Genomic DNA, 20,051 nt, shown 5'->3' with positions numbered 1-20,051 from the left:
AAAAAACAAAATTATTAAACACACAGGGGCCAGTCTTTTTCCCTCTCTATTTCCCCAGCCTGCACCCCCGCCCCCCGCTCCCCACGTCTGTCTGAGCAGTCCTGCCTAGAACAGTCCCTTCACACAAGCCAGCGGACAAGCCCTGCTCTTCCACCTCCCCCATCTCTTTCTCAAGAGTTCTGCTAGTGCCTTGCTCACCCCCACCTCCCGCAGCGTCCTAGCTTCAGTGGTTTCTCCTGGATCCCTGGAGTTCCACGTGGTCAGAGCCTCTTCAACACGGTAATGAGCTCAGAGCAGAGAGGCCCAGTGGAAGCCACCTGCTGTTCTCAGTCTGAACCCTTGTCTCCTCCGCACCCTCAAGTCGCACCAGAGGCCCCAGAACCCCGAGCCCAGCACCCAGGAGGCTGAGCACAGTGGGGGAGGCTCAGGGCGACTCTGGGCATTGCCTCGGTGCCATCGGGTTATTGTGTGGACGGTAGGAGGAAGGCCTTGGCCTTTACCCAACAAAACAAGGTCGGGTCAGGGAAAGGAAGGAACTTCAAGATGAGAGGAAGCTTCCCCGGTTGCCCTGCAGGGCAGCGCGAGAACGGTGTGGGTCCCACTCCTGCTTCTGTACTGCACCATCTCAGGAAGTCCACGTGTGCCCAACACTCTACCAAGCCCGGCAAACATGACGCTGTGGTATGGTGAGGAGGCCCCATGCAGGATCCAAGGGTGGGATCAAGCTGCCTGGGGCTCTTGGTGCCAAAGTCTGAACCCCACCACTGCATTGCTACTGAAGTGTACCTAACCCCGGGCTACTCTCAGCTCAAGACTTGGCAGGGCAAGGACACTGGGGCGGATGCAGGCCTGGGACACCTGAAGATGGTCTCTTCGACCCATCTGCTAACCTTTCTTCCTGCCCTCCCTCCTTCCTTCATCCTCTCCCTCCTTCCTTCATCCTCTCCCTCCTTCCTGCCCTCCCTCCTTCATCCTCTCCCTCCTTCCTCCCCTCTGTCCTTCATTTGGGGTCAGACTCGCATGGTTGTCTGGGGTTCTTGCAGCCATTCCTGGCTCCATGAACATTTCTCCTGATAACATCAGAAAGCACCTTCTTGATTGTAGCACCTGCTTCTCCGAGGGCCTGGACTAAGGCCATTGTCATTGCCCTGCAGGGGCCAACAGACCGGACCCTTTCAGAATTGTGCAAGTTTCTTTGTGTTCCTTTCTCTCTCATCTAAGGCCAATCTTGCAACACCAGGAACAGGATAATATATTTCAGACATGATCTAACAAAGGCCTCAGTGTAGACGAGGTAGGTAGTTACAGATTTCACAGTTAACTTCCCTAAGCAGATGGGACAGGTTCTCGGAATAGGTAGCATTTTGTATGTTTGGACTTTATGGGCACATTTGCCCTGAATTATAAGCCTTTGGGGGTTAAGTAGAAATTTCTGGAAACTAGCACTTGATGAAGCAGCGGACTTTCAGTGAATGTTTATTCATTGTCCCTGTGTGTTAGGCTCATCATTACCAGAATGTCCAAAAATTTAACACAGCCTGACCCAGCTCAACTGGAAAGCAGGATCCCCACCAGTGCAGGTGAGAGGGCAACAGGGAAACACGCAGACAGAGCATTCCCTGCATGACCTCACCCTGTAGGGAAGGATTGTCAATTCCACGGGGGGTTGCCCGGCAGTGCCACGGGGGGTTGGCACTGCCGGGCACATCATGCACAGGTGTCTGTGTCTTCATTTTCCAGAGTGACTATGCCAGAGAATTGGGTGAGAGCTACTGCCAAGCAAAAGAAATGACCACGAGCTCCCCAAGCAGCCTGGCGAGAATCCGGTGAAGAGACCCAGAAAGGTATGGGGCTGGACCGTGAGGGGACGAGGGCAGAACTCACCTGCACAAGGTTGGGAGGGAGGGGATGGAGACAGGCACCCACCGACTCCAGGAAGTTTCCAGAGATGTGTAAAGGCAGAGGAAGCTGTGCAGTGGGCAGCCCAGGGAAGGACAGGCCCAGCCTTGATAAAGAGGAGGGGGAGGCAGAGGACTCTGGACCACACCCTGTAGCTCACATGGGGGCTGACCAGCAAGGACAGATCTCCAAATCCAGCTCATGGCAGGAGCCAAGGGCCCTAGCATGGACAGTTTGTCCCCCTGGGTGGCAGAATACAGGGCCGGCATAGGCCAGGGTCCAGGCTCCGCAGAGCCAGCTACCATCCTTCATCCTTTTGGGAGGAGTCAGTCTATAGAAAGGGAAGCCTTGTCTCTGCACCAAAGAAGGCTGAGAGGTTTGAAAAATAACTTGAGAACGTGGAAAGAGATCTAGGGAGGGGGGTAAAAGGGCACTGATGTCAAATGACACGTGTGAAAGAATGCGGCTTGTCAAGGTAGAGGTGACAGTGGGACCATGTTACTAGGTGATAAAAAAGGGAAGAGATTCTTCTCATATTGGTGGACATAATTATTTTTTAAAGCACATATGGCATGGAGTGTTAGAAAGAACCCAGGGAAGGATCTCATTTCTGCATACTGTGGAGCTACAGATTCGGGCTTTGCTAACTCATGAATTCTGCCATCAGGCTTTGCTAACTTGTGAATTCTGCCAATGTTTCTCAAGTGCTGCTACCTCCCAGCAGGCCAGGGAAGGAGAGCTGGGGGGATGCAATCTTCACTTTCAACAGGCACTGTCTGGTGGAGAGACCACTGAATGGTAGCCACATAGGATGAGACAGGGCAGTGATGGACGTTTGAAGAGATGCCCTCAGCACCATGGACTCCTTGACGGCAGGTCTGCAACCCCTTGTGGCTTCCCGTGATCTCTGAAGTCAAATGGGGAAATAGGAGTGTGGGTGAAGCTGTATTAGACCTGGCTAGAAATTTGTCATCTGCTTTTCTCGGGAAGTTGTGTTGAAAATAATAGCTCCTGTGTGAAGACCCATGGATTCCACTCAACGATGGTTCCCTGCTGTGCCTGGGAATAAGTGCCATTTGGGGAAGAAATTTGCAGGAATGAATGAACAGAAACAGAAGAAGGATGTATATAAAGGTCATATTTGGCTTCTACACTGCACTCTTTCAAGCAAGAGTGACACTTTTGAGCACAAAGCCAGCAGCGGAGAATTCAAGCATAGAATGATTTGCAGTGTGTTATGCTATGGGCAGAGCAGTAAAGGGGGTCTTGATTGTTATTTTTGGAAAGAGAAGCTTTTAAGAACTGTGACAGATGGTTTTGGATACTTGGTGGGCTAAAAATGGGAGAGGGAGTGTCCTAGAATAGCGATTCTGCTGGCTTCTGTCGAAGATGTGGATGCCACAGAAAGCTGGGGCCATGTGCAGAACCTGGTGGGTGAAGACATGTGTTTATACAAATGCATCTGCCTCAGAAGGGAAGGATGTAGGGTAGACTTTGGGAGGTGCACATGTCCACCTTGATGGCCGTTTCAGGCATTTGTCAGGAATGCTGTCAGATGAGCATGTTGAATGACAACTAAGATTCCTCCTCAATTTCGAGCTTCTGCATTCTGTTTGCAACACTTTCACTGCAGGGAGGCCATGCATCCCGCCTCCTTACTTCATGCGTGCTCTTCCAAGAGAATGCATTTTGCAAATTCGAGCTAGAACATGGGAGACTTAGTTTCTTTCTTCACGACGTGAGTATGCATGACCTTAGCTGTAGATGTGTGCATCATTTGGAAGACAGACACTATCATCTGCAGAAATATTCCACATTCATCCTGTCTTTTACTAGACAAAGAGAACTTAAAAAAATTCTGTTATAGGTGTTGACTAGATAATTTTGTGAGTTTATGTTGGACTTGAGAAAACAATGCATGCCACAGTACGCCCTGCCTCATGATGTGAACCCAAATGGGATAAACTGTGGCCATGCCTAGTGCAGACAGAGCCTCAGCACGCAGCCTACTCTGGCTCTGCACAGCAAACCTGAGAACGCTTCCACCCCCTGAGGTTCAGGAGCCATTTATATCCATACTTAGTATAGTTTTATTACTTTATTTTTAAGGGGACTGGTTTATTGGCTTTTTTTGTTTGTTTGTTTTTTGGTTTTCAGAAATTGGACCAAATAACTATTCTGTGAGGTCTTGCCACATGGGCACCATAGAACCCAGCATGGTCCAGTGCTCTCCCGCCAAGGCCCTTGGCCCCTGTTGGATTCAGGGTCTGTATGAGAAGGTCTGGTTATAGCCCCTAATGGAGAAATGACCATGAAAATTCGCCCCAAAAGGTCATAAATCTGACCCTGTGTTGCAACCTCAGCAGAAAATCTAAGCACAGAGTGGGCTGGAGAAGTGATTTATCCTCCCCACAGGAGGGGCAGCTCCACCTGTGGGTGGCTGTTTTCTGGGCACGCAGCTCCAACTGTGTCAACAGTGGACACCGAGGCAGCCCCACGGGGCGCAGGGGCTGAACAAGCCACTGAATCTCAGTCAAACAGTTTGGGAGTCAGGAGAAAGCCCACGGAGCTCCCCTAGCAGAGATGGCTGGAGATGCCGTCGTGCTCTTAAAATCTGTCAGAGTACTGTGAGCTTCGTGTCTCCACTTTAAATAAGTCATGGCAGGGGACCCCATGCAGGGTGACCTAGATGAAACAGAGGACACTGAGTTAGCTGTGCATTCCAGAGAAACGAGGAATGATTGCTTAGTGTCAGCATCTCTAAATACTGCCTGGGACACGCTTGTTCTAACAGTTACTCATTGTTTGAATTTCAAATGTAGCCAGGGTCTTCCACGTGTATTTGCTGAACCTGGCAATCCTGCTCTGGACGCATGTCTCATGCCCTTGTTACCTCTCCCTCTATTCATGGTATAGGCCAAGGCTTTGTGCACAGATTGGCTCCAAGTAGAACGTTTGCATTTTATTACATTTGCAAGTGCCAGATTCACCAAAAGAAAAGGCGTTTACATTTTTCTCTAGGTGGGTATGTCTGTTTGCTAGGACTGCCTTCATGAAGTCCTGCAGAATGGGTGTCTTAAACACATACTCTTGTTTCCTCACAGTCCTGGGGGCCAGAAGCCTGAGATCAAGGTGTGAGCAGGGCTGGTTCCTCCCAAGGCTATGGGAGGACCTGCTGCAGCCTAGGCAGTGGCTTCTCGTAGCCTGCTGGCAGTCTGTGGTGTTCGTGCCTTGTGGAAGCATTGCCCCGTCTCTGCCTTCGTCTTCACCCACACCTCCCCTCTGTGTGTGTGGGTGTCTAATTTCTCCTTTTTGTAAGGAGACCAGTTGTCTTGGATTGAGACCTTCTTCATGGCCTCACTTTCAATGGGTGAAGACTCTATCTCCAAATACAGTCGCATTCTCTATTAGGGGACCAGGAGTTAGAACTCAAGCATGTAAATGTGGTCACAGCTCAACCCACAGCGATGGGTTCTACCTGTCCCAGGGTGGGGGGCACAGATGTCCTCACGAGGTTCTCAGGAGCAAGAATTTTCTGAGCGTCTTCTCCTCTGACTCAGGAGTGTGGACCTTTTGCTTTAGCTGAACCGTTGTTAACCAGTCTTTACAAATGGAAGTGCTCGGTGTGAATGAAGTGTATGTGTCCCCTGTGTTGGCAGAGATTATCCACTTTGCTCAGTGCTAACCAGGGTCCTGTCCTCTTGTTTGTTCTTGAAAGTCCTCTGAGTCTCCAGAATTGCTTGAAGGGAGGGAAGGGGGCTGCAGGGCAGGTACAGGGGCCCTTCCCTGGCCGTGCTGGGCGGCCACTGTGCCGGGTGCCATGTCAGCAGCCTGCACGGTGAAAGGTGTGCAGCCCACCGCCCAGTCTCTCTCTCTGACTCAGCCTTTCCCACATTGATTGCCTGAATCAAGCAAGTCCAAAGGAAGTGAGAAACTCTGTGGCCACAAGCCTGTTATCCCTGAAGGACAGCTCAATCCAGCATGCGAAAGATGACACACTTAAAAATCGTGTGTCTTGAAGATGACAACCCATTGCCAAGAAAATGATAACAGAGAACAGAGGAAACTCTATCTTATTCTGCAAAAAGGAATCAGCGATCGATTCAGGACAGAAATCCAGCTAAGCAGGCAGAGGGCAGTCCAGTCCTTACTTGGGCAGTTTTACAATTGATAAGACCACCCAGCCCATCATATCTAAAGTGGGGCCAGGTGCTCAAGACTGGGGCTTCCATGTCAACTAAGACTGGTGATTATGCTTCCAGCACAGAAGTATTGAGTGGACTAAATAAGATAGCCTGTGTGATTGTGAATGCGTGCACAGTAGCACACCCTGAACGTCAGTTTTCATTAAATTTGGTTAAGTATTATTTTACAATAGTTTCCTTTTTACATTATGATCTTGAATTTAAATGAATGTTGTGGCAAGCACTCACCTGCAGGAAGCGGATGGCCTGGCTAACGGGAGCAAGGCTGCCTTCCCCACACAGTGCCCGCCCTGAAACTCTCACTAAGTACTGCAGAGGGAAAGAAAGGCCTGGCACCAGCTCTGAAGCTCAATGACGTCTGAGTCCTGCCACCAACTCTAGATAATCCTGAGTCTTTGCTGGGCTTCTGCAGAAGTTTCAAGTCCTAGAGAACAACAAAGCTCAGGCAGGCACAGCTGGGCAGTGACTGCATCTTCGTGGGGAGAAGGTGGCCGGCTCAATGGGTCCTGAAACAGCAATGCCAGGGCCTCCTCCTCCAGAATAAAACGCCGCGAACCAGCTGCTTGCTACAGAACGTAAATGGAGACAAAATCCTGGAAAGAACAGAAAAGAAGCAGAGGCACCCTATGGGACGGATTTCCCTTCTATAAAATGGAGCGATCCACACGGAAGCTCTCCTGTGACGCCCTTCTGACGTCTCACAGCCACATTGCCAAAGGCGGTGACATTTGAGCAGCGCGTCCTCCATGGGCCCCGCCAGCCTGGTAGTGCACACCGCGAGGGCTTATCCATGTTAACATAAACCCTCATTAGAAGGGATTAGGAGAGAAACAGTGAGAAACAGGATGGACACTCACCCTCCGAGGACCCCAGGAAGATGCCGCGTGCTAATTACCCTTTTAAATGACTTGGAAATACTGCGGACACATAGCGGCGTCTGTGCACAGGATGCGTGGGGAATTGTGTTTTGCAGATGACAACCTGTTTGTATTTTGCAACAGTTCTATGTTCTACACTCCAGACACACACACACACACACACACACACACACACGCACGCTCCTGTCCTGGACACAAGTCAACAGGGATGCTGAGGGGGTGTAAGGGGACGTGCCTTCCCTCTTGCCTCTCTTCACTAACCTCGAATGTGAGGATCTCCTGTGGGTTTCTTCCCTCGAGTCCCCTGCAGTCCACGGCACAGCCCTCGGAAAGCTCAAGGTGCTGCTGGGGACATTCTCAGGACCCCGTGGGTCTGGGGTTGCCTCTGGTTGGGACTCTGCATTAGTTCCATCTATAGCGAAATGGGTTTCTTAAAGCACAAAGGGTGTCTCCAGCTGCCTTCATACCACATGTACACATGCAGACGGGCAGCACTGCGTTAACTCGTGTGTGAGCTAAGTGGGCTGTGTTGGCCTCACGTGTGTCTCCTGGGGAGAGGACCCAGGCCAGATGTTGTCAGAGTGTGGTGGGTGCGCCCCTGAAAGGGTGCCTTCTTGTCTTCGCCTTCCATAACGCAACTTCTCCCTGGAAATGACCCCTCCTTGACTAACTTCTGAAATGCATGGGTGCTGGGGTCCACTTCTGGAACCCTCTCTGCCATGTCTGGAGTACGGAGCTGGAATGTGGGTCTTCCCTCAAGGAGTTCCTCTAAGGGGGAAGGCGGGGATGTGGCCGTTCATACTCAGCCGTTGGTGTTTGCTACTGAGGCAGCACAAGACAGAGGCCTCCTCCGCACCTGGATAGTTTGAGAGCAAAAGCAAATGGCAAGCTCCACACTGGATCCCACGACAGGCAGGGTGGTCACCAGAGGTGAAAAGGGCTTCTAAGATTCATGGCCAGGAGCCATAAAGTCAATGTAAACATCCCGAGCAGAGGAGATTGTGTGGAGGACTGGAGGTGGCCAATGTGGCCCAAGTACTCTGTGTGTGTGTGTGTCCATGTGTGTGCACAGGTGTGCATATGTGTGTGTGTGCACGTGTTATGAATTCTCATGTAAAATGGGCAGTCAGGTGCAGCCACACAGTAGACACAGAAGAGGCACAGGAAAATCAGTTTGCCATACTCACGGGTCCTAGAGGCCAGAGGCCGGGTGCTCCACATGGGCCCTATGGGAGAGACACAGGGAGTCAGGAGGCAGGGCTGGAGAGAGGGGAAGGCTTCAGGCAGTGGTGCTGTTGGGGTTCCTGGGGAAAGGCAGGCAGAGCAAGGCAGCTCTAAGCCATGAGCTTGTCCTCAGTTGCCTGGCACCTGCCCATCAGGATGAAGGCAGAGGAAGGTGGCCTCCTGGCTGTCCTGGCGGATCCAGAGGGGGCTCTGGAAGGGTGAGCTTGAACGTCAAGGAAGCTGTCTTCTCATCTGCCCACCATCCTAGAGTCCACGGGAAAGAGCTCAGCCTCATTTGGCACAGAGCTGCAGACACAGAGGCATCAGATGGCTGAGGCCGGGGCTGTGGGATGCGGCGTGGGAGGAGGCTCTGGAGGGCAGCGGGGCCATTGCATGGCTCCTGTTAGAGGTGTGCAGAGGGCTTGAGTGCTGAAGTTTGAGACCAGCCTGAGAAAAATGGTGAAACCCCTCTCTACAAATATATGTATATATATACACACACACATGCTGAGCAGGTGTAAGAGGACGTGCCTTCCATCTTGCCTCTCCTCACTAACCTCAAGTGTGAATATATATATATATATGTGTGTGTGTGTATATATATGTAATATTAAACTATAGTGTATATAAATATATAGTATATATTTTTATATTACATATATATATTATATATAAATTAGCTGGGTGTGGTGGCACACACCTGCAGTCCCAGCTACTTGGGAGGCTGAGGCAGGATGATCACCTGAGGCCTGGAGCTTGAGGCTGCAGGGAGTTGAGATCGTGCCTCTACACTTCAGCTAGGGCACCAGAGTGAGTCCCTGTCTCTTAAGATAAATACATAAATAAACAAACAAATAAATAAAAGTCGTGTACTACAGAAGGAGAGCCAGAGCCAAACCATTTTGACTGGAGGCGCCCTGGGGTCAGAGCCTGGGTGATAAGAATGAAATAGCACCTTCCCCAGAGGCCCCACCCAGGTGCTGTGGGACCCCTCCTGGAACAGAGAGCCCCTGGATGAGACGGGCTTCCCACAGGCTCAGCGAGGCAGCAGAGCAGGGCAGGACGAGAACCTCAAGCCAAGCAACCCAGTTGAACTTCCCTTACCTCAGCCATCGGGGTCAAAGCCCCATGGTCACTGCGATGTGGAAGCTCCGCTTCCTGGCAGCACAGTGGAGGCACAGTGTGCCCTCTGGGGGTTGTTGCTGCACTGGGGGACCGACTAGCCCCTCCCTTTCCTCCATTCACAGCTGTCTACACAGGTGTGGGCCTCCCCAGGGAGGACCAGGGAGACCCAGGAGAACCGCCCGGCAGCCCACCCTCGCTTGCAGGGAGGCTGTGCCTGATAGCACTCAGATGAGTGGACATGCCCTTCGTTGCTTGTTCTTGGTCTCAGCTCAGGGTGGCATTAGGGCTGCCATTCCCTCTGGGGTCCTCTTACCTGCAGACACCAGGGACAGGTCAGGGGTTGGCGGGATTATTTGTGCTGAATGGTTCATTCTTCTTCTTATTCACCATCACAAGTCTCTCTGCAAAACTGGGCAACGCTGCGCTGGGATGGCCGGGTCCCTGCTGAGCCACAATTTACTTGGGGTCTGGGTCATCTGTGCCTCTAGGTGTTTCTTCCTCCTGCAGTAGGGGTGTAAGTACAAAGGGACCCTCAGCCTGGAGAGATCTGTGGATAAAACTCCTGGTACTAAGGACCGGGTGCGGTTGCTCACACCTGTAATCCCAGCACTTTGGGAGGCTGAGGCAGGCCGATCACAAGGTCAGGAGTTTGAGACCAACTTGGCCAACATAGGGAAACCTTGTCTCCACTAATAATACGAAAATTAGCCGGGCGTGGTGGTGTTTGACTGTCGTTCCAGCTACTCAGGGGGCTGAGGCAGGAGAATTGCTTGAACCCGGGAGGTAGAGGTTGCAGTGAGCCGAGATCAGGCCACTGCACTCCAGCCTGGGCAAGAGAGCAAGACTCCATCTGAAAAACAACAACAACAACAGCAACAAAAAGCTCCTCGTACTGAATCCCGACAGAGCCAAGGCACTGGCATTGCTCGTTGCCCTGGATATTTTGATAGAAGAAAGCCGTTGGCCTTCCTGAACCAATGTTGTCACTGAAAACGCCTAGATTCCTATAAACATACCAAAGATAAATATGAATTATTAGTCAAGAAGGAGTTTCTACTTTGATATGGTTTGGGTGTATCCCCACTCAAATCTCCACTAGAATTGTATCTCCCAGAACTCCCACGTGTTGTGGCAGGGACCCGGCGGTGGGGGGAGGTAATTGACTCATGGGGGCTAGTCTTTCTTTCCCGAACTATTCTCGTGATAGTAAGTCTCACGAGATCTGATGGGCTTATCAAGGGTTTCTGCTTTTGCTTCTTCCTCATTTTCTCTTGCTGCTGCCATGTAAGAAGTGCCTTTCACCTCCCACCATGATTCTGAGGCCTCCCCAGCCATGTGGAACTCTAAGTTCAGTCTCAGGTATGTCTTTATCATCAGTGTGAAAACAAACTAATACACGTTCCTTTGTAAATGCGTTGTGTTGTGTGCCGTATCATGCCACACAGGAATAGGAATCTATTATATTTTAAGCATCATTTTCTGTTCAGGAAGGGATGAATGAGGATGTGACGTGTGCCTCTCCCCTCCACGACACTACAAGATTCCTGCAGGGCCTGGCTTCCACCACTCTCGGTCAGATGTCCAACCCCAGGGGCAGCCTTCAGGACAGCACATGTGTGGCACAGAGTGTGTCCTTGGCATTTTTACTCCAGCACTAACCCAGCTGCACTAACAGGCAACCAAAGGCAGTCCCAGGACTCCCACAGGGACAGAGAGTGAGCTGGCCCCAGGCCCTAAGGCCAGGTGACAGAAGAGTCCCCAGCAGGTGTCCATGGCCCTGTGAGTGCCCTCCTGGGACTGCTGTCTATGGAGAGAGAGGCTCATGGACGGCTGGTACCATTTGGCTCCGGAAGATTTTGAGGCAAACAATCCCAGCTGTTGACACAGCCACACGGGAAGGCATGACGCACAGAGCTCTGCTCTTGTCCACTCGCTCCAGCACCTTCTACTGTGTGTGCCCAGAGCATGTGTCCCCAGCACTGCTGTTAGCTGGACAGCTACGGGACATTTTCTTTAAGCTGATGGTGCATTTGATCTTAAGAACTAGAGCACTGAAGTTTCAAGAGATGGGGGTTAACAGCCCACGCAGGAGGCAGGGAAATTCACAGAGTCAGCCATGAAGTGGGGACAGGGCAACATATTCCATGCCATTAGGAGAACTTTGCAGCCCTCCCAAATCAGCACTGTCGATATCTTCATTTTATCAATGAGAGTCTGAGGCCCAGATCTGCTATGTAGCAGGTCAAAGATCATCCAACCAACACCCAGAAGAGTGGGAACCTTCATTCTGGGGCCTCGTCCCAGCCCGGGTACACTTTGTCCCTGAACGGGGCTCCTTCCTCCCTACTGGAAAAGGCACTGAGCATGCTCATGGATTTGCTACCAGCAATGCCGTCCACCTCTTCATCACCTGTAATACCTTGATGCAATAGAGGCTGACAATTAGTCAAGACACTAATCTATCAAGAAACCTATTCAAATTTGAAAAGAAAAACAAACCAAACACTCCAGAAGGGCTGCCTTCCAAAGGTCCAGTTGTCATCTCTGGCTTTACATTAGGCTAACCTAAGTGTTCAAATACATTTCCAGTCCCTGGGTGGTACATCAGGCAAATTACGTCAGAGCCGCTGAAGCTGATTCCCAGGCCTTGGTGTGTTTCAAAGCTCCCCCGAGATTCCCTTACCTCGCCAGGGTGGAGGATGGCTGAGCCCACTCTGTCAGTGGCAGCTAAGCCTAATGTCTTACCGCAGGAGAGGACGTTTCCTCACACCTTCACCCTTGCAAGATGCCTATAGGATGGGATGCAGCCCCACCTCTGCCTCAGTTTTACCAATTTAGAGACACACATGGTTAAAACTGGTCTGGTAATGTTCTGCTGTGATGTACTTTGCAGGGGAGAACTTATGCTAATAGTTGGTACATACCTTTGGTGTTCTGCTGCTTCCTTGACGGTCTTAACATGTCATTTGCATTTTTCAACTATACTTAACTTCCTCTTACGAAGGGAATTATATTACATAGTGATACTTGCGAATTTGGGAATTCACAAAGGTTTTAGAAAATGTCTGTTGTGAACATAAAGAGTGTGCTATGTCTGAAAAGCTATTGTCTGAGGACAGAACCAAAAGAAACAGAGCTCAGCAGAGCTTGGATTGAAAACGAAGAGGAAGTGTTATTACAAATCAGAGAGAGAGCTTCTGGAGGGTACTAATCGCCAGGCATAGCTACAAAGAAGGTGCATATTTTATTTCACTGGAAGACTTAAAAGTGAGAGGAATCTGACTGGATTTGTCTTAGGAGACCTGTAAGCAGGACCTGAGTGGTAGACTTTACATGGATCTTGGCAAGGGCATTGCTTCTGAGGCTGGAAAACAGAGGTGGGCTGGGGCTGTAATGGGAATGGCCATTTGTTTCACCCATTCCTAGAGTTACCATGACACATTTTTCAAGGTTATGAATATTGCATAACATCAAAGAAGAACTAGGTAATGCCAATATGGACAAGATGAACAAATATGACCCCAAATGTGACAGGATGAGCAATAAACATCACAAAATTACAGAAGTGCATTTAGTGATGGGGCAAATTTGGTAAAGAAAACAAGATATTGAATCACTCAACTCTCTGGGATGCCACAGGCAAATTAAGTTTGTAAAGAATGAGGTGGACTCATGGACTTTCAGCTTCTCAGTGCCTGCTTCTGCTCTAGGGTCAGCCCTTCCAGAGCCTGTGTTCAAACCTCACTTGCACCGATTTACACAGCAAATGCATTGACACACTTCCCACAGAACCCAAACATACTCCACATCTTGAAACTGTCAATTGCAAATATAGGTGGCTTTTTAGCATTGTCATATTGGATATAATTTTTGCCCTAGGAACGGGAAAACGTTCCTTCACAGGATCAAAGGATAGTTATGTCATTTTGCAAGCCCTCCATTAGCTTTCCCATTAAAAATGAATGCTGCTAATAATTTCATTTATATGCATTAGTATTTTGGAAAAAAAAAAAAAAACCTTCACTGAATCTGCCTTGAAATTCAAAATGCTATCAGAAAGCACCATGACAAGTCATCATATCATGGTATTTTCCTGATTTATCTCTATTTCTTGATTGTAATATGTTGCTATTATGTGACAAAGAATTGCCTTAGGAAAAGCATCGTTTTTTTAAGTTGAGCTCCTCTGTTTCTTTTAGTTTTAAGCTTAAACCAGTGGGCATTTTTATGTCTACCTTACAATGCACACCACACTTTTATACTTCTTTCCTTGGGTGATATGTTTATTTAATGCCAAGGTAACAAAATTTAGAATTAGGTGCATAAGCAATATTGGTTGTGATGTCGTGGCTTTCTTCCTATTATCAGTGCAGCAATGTACATAAAAAATGCGTAGGCTCTGAATGCATACGTCTGCTGATGGCAATCCCACATGCCACCCTTTGCCCATCATATCATGCCCCTAAAGGCATTGTGGGTTAACAGTGATTCAATCCCCCCATGCATGCATAATGTGACAAGCTTTGCATAAATAATAATAAATAATTGGTATGTATAAATAATTTATCATTTATTTTTGCAGGAGAAGAAGAATTCTTAGACATATTTTAAACAAAGGCAACAGCAAACATGATCTCAATCAGAAAAGGGGTTAAGTCTCTTTAAAACACAACTTTCAAAGCTCATATGCATTCAATGTATATTTGTGATTTATACTGAGAGGATGTGTGATATCACCAAAATCTGTGAAGCACGGCAGGATACCTGTATCAGTATCAGAAAATGATTAAAAATAAATTCTAACTTGGAGAATTATTTTCAAAACAAGCCAAATAATATTTCTTATTAAGCAAATGATTCCTTTTTTCCTGAGAGTGAATCAAGTCTACACCTTTTCAGTTAAATACATTGTTTAATGTGAAGATTTTGTATTTAGTTCGGTAAATATCTCAGATTAAATGTAGGTATCTAAATCTAAGTATGTGCAAAAATATTAAGAAAAAATAGTAATATAATAAAAACTAATCACTAGTCAAGTTGGAGAGATAAATGAAGTGGATAGAAGATTGAATTATTGCAAATAAGAAAGAAAGGGTGGGCTTCTCTCTGCTTCCATGGAAGGGGCCACGGAGAAGTGCCCCTGTGGACGGCAGAGCCTGATTTCTGCTGCCGGCGGATGTGGCGGCACCACCAGGGAGATCCCAGGAAGGTGGAGGGATTTCTGTCCATCAGCTCTGTGTTTCCTGGATCTCAGTTTTTCCTTAATTTTCCTTCTCCAATTATATGTTGGAAATTTGTTTTGTTTTGTTTTTTGAGATAAGGTCTCACTCTGCAGCTCAGGCTGATGTGCAGTGGTGTGATCATGGCTCACTGGAGCCTGGACCTCCCTGGGCCCAGGTGACACTCCCACCTCAGCCCCAAGTAACCGGGACTGCAGGCATGTGCCACCACGCCCAGCTCATTTTTTTTTTTTTTTTTGACATAGGGTCTCACTATGTTGCCCAGGCTGGTCTCAAACCCCTGGACTCAAGTGATCCTCCCGTCTAGGCCTCCCAAAGTGTTGAGATTACAAGCGTGAGCCATCACACCTGGCCTATATGTACTTTTTAATCCTTGTAAAATTCAATCCAGCAGGAACAATTGGTTTCAGTGAAAAACGAGTTTCTTTTTATTATTATTATTATTATTATTATTATTATTATTATTATTATACTTTAAGTTCTAGGGTACATGTGCATAACGTGCAGGTTTGTTACATATGTATACTTGTGCCATGTTGGTGTGCTGCACCCATCAACTTGTCAGCACCCATCAATTCGTCATTTATATCAGGTATAACTCCCAGTGCAATCCCTCCCCCTCCCCCCGCCATGATAGGCCCCGATATGTGATGTTCCCCTTCTGGAGTCCAAGTGATGTCATTGAACTGAAAAACGAGTTTCTAATGAAAGATTGGGAGTCGTGCACAAGTCCCAGGGAGGCGACGGGTCAGGTTTGCAGATGTTCAGGTCCTGGCCCCTTCCTGGCCTCTCCCAACCCCAGATAATCCCAGGGTCCCTCACAGGCACCCACCCTCCTCCCAAAGAAGGCTTTTAATTACGTTATATCTAATCTTTGAACAAAGCACAACATGTTTTCTCGTCGGGTCTTACAATCTCTGTAACTTATAACTCAAAACCGTCATCTCTGCATTTAATTAGTAAACATGGGTTTGGCCCCAGGTTGACTTGACCAATCCTGGTGCTGCTATTAATCCATGCAGAGATTTGGGGTGAGGAATTTTACTCTGCATCACGTTCTTTCCATCAGTGAAAGGGTGGTGCTGCTTGTCTGGTAGAAATGTCAGGACAGTTGATGACTATTGCATGTCATATGCTTCAGTCCTGCTCGGGGTCTCCAGCCCACAGTTCCTCTGACTGTCCCTGAATCTTGTCTTTGGCAGCCCTCCTTCATCCCCGGCCTCCGGGTTCCAGACCACCCCAGCCCCGGTTTCCTCCCGCCGCCCGCTTGCTCCCCTCCTGTGCTTCTCCTCCACAGCTGCCCTCCCCTCTCAGAAGCTTGGGGTCTCACTGGCCAGCGTGGCCCTTTCCTGACCACTTTTCTTCATGCATTTACACAACTGCATCTATAAAACAGTTTTAGCAAGTTGCTCATAAACAGAAAATAAATTTGTTTTAGCACATTTAAAAAGAGTAACAGGAACAAAAATATAAAAAAGCAAGTACCAATAGCTTTGTCCTCTCCCGCTGTGTTAGTGTGTTCTCACACTGCTATAAAGAATACTACCTGAGACTGGGTAATTTATAAAGAAAAAAGGTTTAATTGGCTCACAGTTCCTCATGCTGTACAAGAAGCATGTCCAGGAGGCCTCGGAAAGATTCCAATCATGACAGAAGGTGAAGGGGAAGTAAGCACATCTTCACAAGGCCGCAGGAGGGAGAAGCGTGGAGGAAAGGAGAAAGAGCCCCTTATAAAGCCATCAGATCTCATCAGAACTCACTCACTGCCATGAGAACAGCATGGGAGAAACCGCCCCCGTGATTAAACCACCTCCCTCTCTTGACACGTGGGGATTTCAATTTGAGATGAGATTGATTTGGGTGGGGACACAGAGCCAAGCCATATCACCTGCCCTTCAGTGAGTTTCTCAGTGGCCCCATGGTTGACCATGGCATGGAAAGAGATGATGGCGAGTATAGACCAATAGAGACCCGGTGGGGGCAACCAGAGGAAGGAGACCATCTGGGAAGTGGGTGAGGGGCGGAGAACATGTGGTTGGGGATTGAGGTGTTTGCATGAGAGGTGAGGTGAGTACAGCCAGGTGGCAGAAGTCTCACCTGGTATTGTGCAACTTAGCACTGTCTTCTCACCATATCTCCTCCCTGCTCTCAGTATCGACTCCTAAGAAAACATTCATGCTTTGCAGTGTTGTAAGGCAGGATTAGAATCGTGGGCGTTGGAAGACGTCCAAATACAAGACTGGTTCTGAGACTCAGGTTGCAAGCTCTGCGTGCCCATGAGCACCTGTAATCAGACATCCATGCAGGAACAGTCAACCTGCCAGCTGGAGCTCTTCCAGATCCTGGATGCCAACTGAGGGCACAGAGACCCGCAGGGTGATAACCAGGAGGCCAGAAGCACAGAATAGGAGGAGAGACAAGCTGATTATGGAAACACCAAAGCCCCTTCACACGGATGACCAGAGTGGGCTTGGGGAGATCACCTGTGAGATGAATTTCCTTCACAGTGTGTGTGGTGGGTGGAACTGTGTCCCCCAGAAAGATATATTGGAGGCCCAGCCCTTGGCACCTGCCAATATGCCCTTATCTGGAAATAGGGTCTTTGTGTCTATAATCAAGGCAAGGTGGCATCACACAGGGTTAGGGTGGACCTTAATCCAGTGACTGGTGTCCCTGTAAAATGATGAAACGTGGACGCAGAGATACACGAAGGAGAACACCAAGTGAAGAAGAGACACACCGAGGGAGCGTGGCCAGGTGAAGAAAAAACAGGATTAGAGCGATGCAGCCACAAGCCGCACTAGAGCGATGCAGCCACAAGCCGCGGTGCACCCACAGCCCTAGAATGAGGAGAAACACAAGAAGCAGACTCTTCCCTGGGGCCTTCAGAGTGAGCACCACACTCCAGCACCTTGATTCCAAACCTCTGGCCTCCAGCACTATGAGATAATAAAGTCCTGTAATTTTAAACCACCAAGTGTTGGCAATTTGTCATGGCAGCCCTAAGAAAGGGACGCCATAAGCATTTCTCAGAAAGGAAAAGGCACACTGTTGGCCTTAACCAGACTGCCCCGGCCTCACTTTGAGCTGGGATTTCAGTTTACAGCGCCACAGGCTGCCGCCTCTGGATTTGTTCATGTGTGTAATCTCATCATTTTGTTAAAGACACCTTGATTTTTTCTTTTAATGGAAGACATTGTTCATTGATCAAATGTTGGCCAGTGTGCGTTTTAGCTTCCTGGAATGAGATGCTCCCTGCAACCAACACCATCCATTTCCTTTATGAGACTTCGTTGCCCTGAGGAGGGAAGTACATTGGATAAAACTTCAGGAAGGCATGTTCCGTGGGAAGAATGAAACAACCAGATTAAACTTCTCATCAAAGTTGAATTTTCCTGTAATGGCTCTCAAAGAAAGGGCAGCGTGAGGGCTTTGCAGGAAGACAGGACTGTGCCACGGTAATGTCTTTTCAATAAGGCCGAGAACCCAAGTCTCCAGTGATGAGTGTGTCTATTGGTCCCTCTCTTAGAGAAGCTCCCTTGTGCAGACGCTTAAGGAACCCAATCCAATCACTGGTGCCATTCCTGACCCCACTCGAGGAATTAGAGCCCCTCAGAGAAAGCATTTTTGACCCATCAGGACTACTCCTTCAACTTTGGTGCGACATGATATTCCTTTTGGCAGGGTCACTGGTGCTCAACACCCGTCATCACTAACTTATTAGATCTCGAGGCAATTAGCTGAAAACAAACAGAAGAGACAAGCCTGGTATTGAAACACATAAACCAGAAGAAAATAGCCCATGGCAGTCCATTATTCCAAAGCTGCTTCAAAGGCTGGGGAGGGGCTTCCTCCTGAAGAAAGGAGCGTATTGTTTTCATGTAATGTCTATACAGTAGAAGGGCTGACTGCATTATTTTTCTACTGATTCGGGTTACATTCAAGCCTGCCTTGCAATAATAGGTTGGTGGAAAGCACTTTTCAGTGTCCACCTAAACCCAGCGTGCCATGTGTAGCATGATTAGTCAAGGATTAAAAATCCAATTAGACTCTCCCTTGCCATGAGAAATCAGAAGAGGAATTTTGAGAAATGCATTGAAAACCACTTCTTAATATGATTGAGGGTGATAACATGCACTAAATGGAGAACTGATATCCCAGGGACCCCTTGAATTTCCACAACAAATTGACTTTCGCCATCTTCAATATAAATATGCGCTCCTTGCTATTAATTATATTGATTGAGAACAGTAGATGTGTTTAAAGGAAAGTCCATGGGAACGCAGTGATTTGTTCTTTATAACTGAGGACTCAGTCATGGCAGTGGGGCACTGTGCTCTGAGCAAGCACCTGCTATGGTGAAATTCTTAGGTTTTTGAGAATACCATGTATAACAACATATGTAAAAATCTTACATGGAAACAGAATAACTTGCTATCTGCTTCCACATACCTTGCTGGGGTAAGTGCTATGAACGTGGCAAATATTATCTTACCAAATGCAATTTTTATTTAGTCATGTGTAGTAAACATTACCAGTTTTTTGATGTGAGAGTCTTTGATTTTTATCATTCAAAAAACTAAATAGAAAAATTTTAAATAATTACTTAATCAGTCTGCTTAGATTTACTTACCCCTTTTTATTCCTCTGTGATTTAATGCACAATTTGATTTACACAGATATACATCTTGCAATTGCTTCTCTACCATGCTCTCCTTTGTCAGTCAGAATAAAATGCTTAATTATTTGATCTGCATAGAGTAGTGCACAAATCAAACATTTTAAGACCATTCATGGATCTCACTGTGGTTCATAGAAACTCTCTTATTTTTATTACGGAATCTGTAACATTTACTTGGCAAATAATAAACAAGGAAACATTTTAATGTAAAAAATGAAAATTTTCATTTCACGAAAACATATTGCTGAAGTTGCATCAGAACCTCACTTTTTTCCTGCTTTGTGACATGTTTATTAGCCTGTTGTCTATGGCTAGTTGTTTTTTGAACCTTCCTGAAAACTATCAGTGATACACTTACTTGCTTGTATCTCTTTTATTTTTAATTTTTATGAGTGCATGGTAGGTGTGTAGATGTGTGGGGTCCATGAACTATTTTGATCTAGGTGTACAATGTGTAACAATCACATCAAGGCAAAGGGGGTATCCATCACCTCAAGCATTTGTCATTTCTTTGTGCTGCAAACATTCCACTTAAATACTCTTTTAGTTATTTTTAAAACATGCAATAAATTATTGTTGACCATCACCATCCTGTTGAACTATCATAGACTAGATTTGCCTTCTCCTCTTTTAATTAGACTTCCAGTTTCCTTTTTACAGTCTTTCTATTCTAATACAAGTCTTCCTGAGAGTTACTGAGCTGGGTTAGAATAGCATTACCAATCATGTGGGCTGGTGCGTGAAATGCTAAGATTTGGTCAAATACTTTCCCACACAGAGGTCCCCATGTGTTTGGTGG

Source organism: Piliocolobus tephrosceles, chromosome 4 (assembly GCF_002776525.5).
Source record: "Piliocolobus tephrosceles isolate RC106 chromosome 4, ASM277652v3, whole genome shotgun sequence".
NCBI lineage: Eukaryota > Metazoa > Chordata > Mammalia > Primates > Cercopithecidae > Piliocolobus > Piliocolobus tephrosceles.
The sequence above is the reverse complement of the archived record's forward strand: the minus strand, read 5'-3'. Positions refer to the sequence as shown.